At 39.7% G+C, this 6,500-nt stretch overlaps 1 pseudogene; it reads left to right on the top strand.

The window, feature by feature from the left end:
* The first annotated feature begins 4,312 nt into the window (after positions 1–4,312).
* Positions 4,313–6,083, top strand: LOC142856482 (histone deacetylase 1 pseudogene; annotated as a pseudogene).
* The last annotated feature ends 417 nt before the right edge of the window (positions 6,084–6,500 follow it).

Genomic DNA, 6,500 nt, shown 5'->3' with positions numbered 1-6,500 from the left:
CTATCTCCTACACTGGGGGAAGGAGAGTGACAGCAAGTCCAAGAAAGAAGTGAAAATTGGTCTTTCTTTCTCTCACTTTTCTTTAACCTTCGCAAAGAGTTCAAATGTTCAGTGTGTCCTTTCTATGAACCTACTATTTACAGCAACCTCTTTTAACCTATATATAATGCATGAAGAAATCCAGGCAGAATAATATTGCATGTAGGCACTCATATGACTGATTGCGCTGAACTCTGAAAGCTTTCAGATGTCAGGATCACGATACTGCCAGGTCCCCAGCTAACTCCATCTGCCAAGGCAACTCTTGTCAAGCCCCAGAAAAATTATGCATAATTTTATAGGATGAGACTTCAAGTGTAGAATCTGTCTCGATCTGGAGGACTTATATGACTACCTCACTTCTCTGAATTATTTTTCATAATATAATACCTTCAATAGGGTTTCATTAATGCTTTCCACTGAATGGCAGAGTCTATAAATCTGTGTGGTGATTTAAAGGCACCTATGACATGCGAACAGGAGGTAATACTGCAAATGAATACCGATTTTCTTTTCTCCTCGTTCCTGATTATTATAATAGCTAGCTCTTATTCTTGATCCCATCCCTCACATTCTACTCAGGGCGAAAAAAAGTCGGACAGGAAATATATAAGGATGGCAGATACTAGTTCTAAATCAGGGAGAGTTCTAGTTCTGTCACGGTACTCAGGGCACCTGAACCTTCCTTTGTCATGTCATACACAGAGAGGTGAATGTGATCAGTGACAGTGACCCAGTGAATTTTGTTCATTGACTAATTGAATTAATTTAAATTTCTAATGTATTCCACTTTAGATTTGAAATGGCTAAACTTTCATAATTTATCATTAGTTTAGGTACAGGCAGTTTATTTCAAACTGAGGGTGACGGCACAAAGATAGAAAGAGAGAATAGGGAGAGAAATTCAATACTATGGGAAGGTTGGCACTATGGACAAATGAGGCTTGATCTAACACAGAAACCATTGGGTGGACAATGCAGAAGATATGTGACAAATGGTCTTTTAAAATGCTGGAGGCTGAGCCATTTATCCAGCAAAATCTGTCCCATGTCATTCAAGGTTGTGCTCCAAGACCATTGATTTTTCTTCTACTTCTGCTTTGTCCAGAATACACAACCCAGAGCTAATCTTGCTATGGACCTTTGGAAACAAAGTCTCTAAACACAGAAATGTTATAGGGTAAAAATGGGCCCGACTGAAGCCTGAAGTCAAGGGTTATTAGTATGTATCCTATCCATATCCCTTTGTTTATATTCACAAGATGAGTGTTTCTCAACCTTCCTAATGCTTTGAACCTTTCATACAATTCTTCATGCTGTGGTGACCCTCAAACATGAAATTATTTCATTGCTATTTCATAACTATAATTTAGCTACTGTTATAAATTGAAATATAACTATATAATATGAAGAATATTTGATATCCTATCCCACAAGTTGAGAACCACTACACTAGCTACCAATGCCATTTAGCCAGTTGTAACAGCAAAATCTGTCACTAGATAATGTCAAACACACTGTGGATGTATAAAATGCATCTCATATCCAACAATAACCTGAAATATTTCACTTAAGAGGATTTGATACATCACAATTCTTCTCATTATATATCAGGCCATGGAAAACACAGAGAAATCAGGTTTCAGGTAATTTCTTGTCACCAAGAAAAATTGATAAGCTTACCTCTCCCTTCTCTTCTCCATTCATTCTACCCTCACTCTGGCTAAACTCCCTCTCCCCTTTCTCTCTCTCTCTCTCTCTCTCTCTCTCTCTCTCTCTCTCTCTCTCTCTCTCTTCTCTCTCTCTCCCCTTCATCCTTCTCTCCCTCATTTCCTTCCTTCCTTTCCTGCTACTTTCTTCCTTCCATATGTTTATCATCTAGGTACAGTATGTGACAGCCCTAAGGATGTAAACTTTAAAATGACAAATGAAGAGTTCACTTTTAAAAGTTAAATTAAAAATGTTGATAATAGATATGTTATTAGTCTTGTGTTGGTAATTTGTTACACTTTTTAGGAGGTCTGAAGCCAAATGGGTATTGAATAGTGACTAAAATCAAGATCCTTCCATTTTAGGGAGGCATACCATATAGTGATAATATGAAACTTATGAATTGCTCCTTTTATGTCATACACTTTTATGATCACCTTACTATGCTTGTCATTTAGTTGTTAACATAATACTATAAGTGCATATTGTTATGGATATTTCACAGACATAGAAATTGTAGCCTTGTAAAGTAGACTCAGTTGTCCAGTCTCTAGGAAATGATGGTGTTGGCGTTAGTGTCTTCGTGACTAAATTTAAAGCTGGAAGCTAAACAACTCTGCAAAACTAACACACAGTCATCAGTATTTATCATTTCTGTAATAAACATTTTAGTCCTAAATATTTTGTTCTAAGTAAGCTAAAATCTTGTCATGTCAACATTTTACATATAAGCTATTTTCTAGAAGGCTATGTCTAATTTTGGGGGTAATTTTTAGTTTCAGCAAAAAGTATAAAAAGGAGGAAAGTTTGAAATTACTCATATTTATATTTTTTTCAGAAAATAGTATGGTGGTCCAATATATTTGTAATTTTGGGTCAATTCGGGACCCTGACAAGAGGAAATAAAGGACACTGTTAATAATTATGCTTGGATAGTATGTAAACGCCTATCTTCAGCAAGTCGGGAACAGTGGAAAATGTCCTTATGACTGATATTTTTAAAAGTATATTTCATTTATTTTTAATTACGAAGTTTATCTATTTGGTCACTAAGAAAAATGAAATCATGAAAAGCTGATGAATGGGTGGAACTGGACAACATTATACTGATTGAGTTCACTAGGAGCTGAAAGACAAATAACACAGGATCTACCATAATCGTGGATCATTGCTCTGGATGCTTCGGTTTCAGTACATAGCCTGGTAGAGCACAGAAGCAGAAGCAGAGGCCACGGGAGAAGTTGCTCATCTTACTTTGAAAATCCAAAAGCTCCAGTGAACCTGTACATTGTATACATAGGGTAAAGTAATTAAAATTATCAAAAAGGAATTCACACCTAAACATTTGTATAGTGGTACACTTAATATTCTCTACTCCAAATCATTGACTTTCCTAATATCATTTCTGAAGTTATTCCTTAGAAAGATTTGGTTTTGCTCAAACAATTATTCCTTTGCAAAGTTCTCCCTTTTCATCTTATATTAGCTAAATCATATTTTGTCCATTATTGCTCTCCATAACTTCTCTCTCTCTTTTACTCTCTCTCTCTCTCTCTCTCTCTCTCTCTCTCTCTCTCTCTCTCTCTCTCTGTTTCTTGTGTTTGCTTTTAGACAGGGTTCCATTATGTAACAGTCTTGGCTGTCCTGGAACTCACTCTGTAAATCAGGCTGGCCTTGAACTCACAGAGATCCACCTAATTCTGCCTCTGAAGTACCGGGATTAAAGGCCTGTGCCTCCTTATCTGGCCATGACTATTCTCTTAGTTAACATCTTACTCCCATTTCTTTCTATAATGAGGTTAATTTGTGGAAGCCTATGCAGTTTTTGTCCACCCTCCACCCTAATCAATTTAGCAAGTCCATTGGCTTTGCTCACTGGTTCTACCAAAGTCTTCCTCTGAAGGAGAAGTTCCATGCTTTCTAAATTCTTGCAGCTCACCACATGTGTAACCTGCACCATGACATGCATTCAGTGTCATAAAATGATGTGTGGAAGTATTAGCAGACTGGTTTTTGCTACCTTTCCAGAAAATGTATGCCACAGTCCCTGGATCCTATGATCACTATAACACCTTACTGCAAAAGGCAGAGCAATGTAAAAATTAAACAAGTATTAAAAATAGAGACAGAATCTATCCAACACCAAAATATGTGGACAGACTGAACAGCTAAAAATAAATCAATAAGTAAAAACTTGTGTCTGAGAGGTTTCATAAAGAAGCCGATCTTGCTGACACTTTTATTTGGGGCTAGTGACACCCATTTCTGACTTTCAAAACGATGAGATAATAAATCGCGTTGCTTCGAGTGTGTTGAGATGTGTGAGAGCTGCAGCAGGAAACCGATACTATGGGGAGTGGTGCTTTGATAATCAACCTTTTCTGGACCTTGCATTTCACCTTCTGATAGTATTCTCAGTGAGTGCACTGGACTTCCAACTGCTGAGGAATACAATCAACTTCACCCTGTTCCACCATTCAGTACTACTGAAAGTTTGGGGCATTGTGAGTTCAACAAATAGAAAGAAGCCTTAAAAACTGAAAAGAGTTGGATGGTCCGACTGACGGGAAGGCCGGACGGCAGTCAAGATGGCGCAGACTCAGGGCACCAAGAGGAAAGTCTGTTATTACTACGACGGTGATGTTGGAAACTACTATTATGGACAAGGCCACCCGATGAAGCCTCACCGAACCCGCACGACTCACATTTTACTGCTCAACTATGGTCTCTACCGAAAAATGGAAATCTATCGTCCTCACAAAGCCAATGCTGAGGAAATGACCAAGTACCACAGTGATGACTACATTAAGTTTTTGCGTTCCATTCACCCAGATAGCATGCCTGAGTACAGCAAGCAGATGCAGAGATTCAACGTTGGTGAGGACTGTCCTGTATTTGATGGCTTGTTTGAGTTCTGTCAGCTGTCTACTGGTGGCTCTGTGGCAAGTGCTGTGAAACTTAATAAGCAGCAGACAGACATCGCTGTGAACTGGGCTGGGGGTCTGCATCATGCAAAGAAGTCTGAAGCATCTGGTTTCTGTTACGTCAATGATATCGTCTTGGCCATCCTGGAACTGCTAAAGTATCACCAGAGGGTGCTGTATATTGACATTGATATTCACCATGGCGATGGTGTGGAAGAGGCCTTCTATACCACAGATCGGGTCATGACCGTGTCCTTTCATAAATATGGAGAGTACTTCCCAGGAACTGGGGACCTACGGGATATCGGGGCTGGCAAAGGCAAGTACTACTCTGTTAACTACCCCCTCCGAGATGGGATCAATGACGAGTCCTATGAAGCCATTTTTAAACCAGTCATGTCCAAAGTAATGGAGATGTTCCAGCCTAGTGCAGTGGTCTTACAGTGTGGCTCAGATTCCCTTTCTGGGGATCGGTTAGGTTGCTTCAATCTGACCATCAAAGGGCATGCCAAGTGTGTGGAGTTTGCCAAGAGTTTCAACTTGCCTATGCTGATGCTGGGAGGAGGTGGATATACCATCTGGAATGTTGCTCAGTGTTGTGACTTATGAAACAGCTGTGGCCCTGGTCACAGAAATCCCTAATGAACTACCATACAATGACTACTTTGAATACTTTGGACCGGACTTCAAACTTCACATCAGCCCTTCCAATATGACTAACCAGAACACTAATGAATACCTGGAGAAGATCAAGCAGCAGCTCTTTGAGAACTTGAGAATGCTGCCCCATGCGCTTAGCGTCCAAAAGCAGGCAATCCCTGAGGATGCCATCCCAGAGGAGAGTGGTGACAAGGATGAAGAAGACCCTGACAAACGCATCTCCATCTGCTCCTCTGACAAACGGATTGCCTGTGAGGAAGAATTTTCTGATTCAGATGAGGAGGGAGAAGGTGGTCACAAGAACTCTTCTAATTTAAAAAAGCCAAAAGAGTGAAAACAGAGGATAAAAAAGAAAAAGATCCAGAAGAGGAAAAGGAAGTCACAGAAGAGGAAAAAACCAAGGAGGAGAAGCCAGAAGCCAAAAGGGTCAAAGAAGAAGTCAAGTTAGCCTGAGCAAGATCTGCAACTCTGGCTTCTTCCCAATTTCTCAGATTTTATATTCCTCTGTGTATTTATATAAAATATATTAAATATAATGTCTCCAAGAACTAGATAGGAACCAGAGCCGAGGGCATTGGTGCTGGGGGAACTCTTTTTCCAAAGACACCTTGTCCATCCTGCTCAGGTCTTAGCTTTCAACCACATAGAGTCTGAGTGGAAAGAAAACAACCAGAAGAAAAGATCCTGAACTGCCAAGTGCCTGCTTTAGGAGCTCTGTTAAGATGCCCTTATTAAGCTTTCTAGAAGGGGTGACTGGTTTTCTGGGACCCCTCGTTTTCAAGCTTAGGTAAAATCAAACACTTTTAGATCTGTTCTGTTTATACCCTTCCCACCGGACTCAGGCAAGCAGAAAAACGCCCACTGCCCTGTCTCTCCCAACTCTGCAGGTGGAGGTATTAGCCTAGCTTCCTTTTTGAGATATTTTCATTTTGTGAGACTCTTTGTAATAAAACAGCACATTTCTATACCAAAAAAAAAGAGAGAGAGAGAGAGTTGGGTGGTGATGTTGCATGACCTTAATCCCAGCACTTGGGAAGATGTCTTGGAGTTCGAGGCCAGCCTGGTCAACAAAGTAAATTCCAAGACAGTCATGGCTACACAGAGAAACCTTGTCTTGAAAAGAAAAATTAATTAATTAATTAATTAATTAATTAAAAAGCGAGAAAA

This window comes from Microtus pennsylvanicus, chromosome 8, assembly GCF_037038515.1.
Source record: "Microtus pennsylvanicus isolate mMicPen1 chromosome 8, mMicPen1.hap1, whole genome shotgun sequence".
Taxonomy (NCBI): domain Eukaryota; kingdom Metazoa; phylum Chordata; class Mammalia; order Rodentia; family Cricetidae; genus Microtus; species Microtus pennsylvanicus.
Note: the sequence above shows the minus strand (reverse complement) of the source record. Positions and strands in the feature narration are given on the sequence as shown.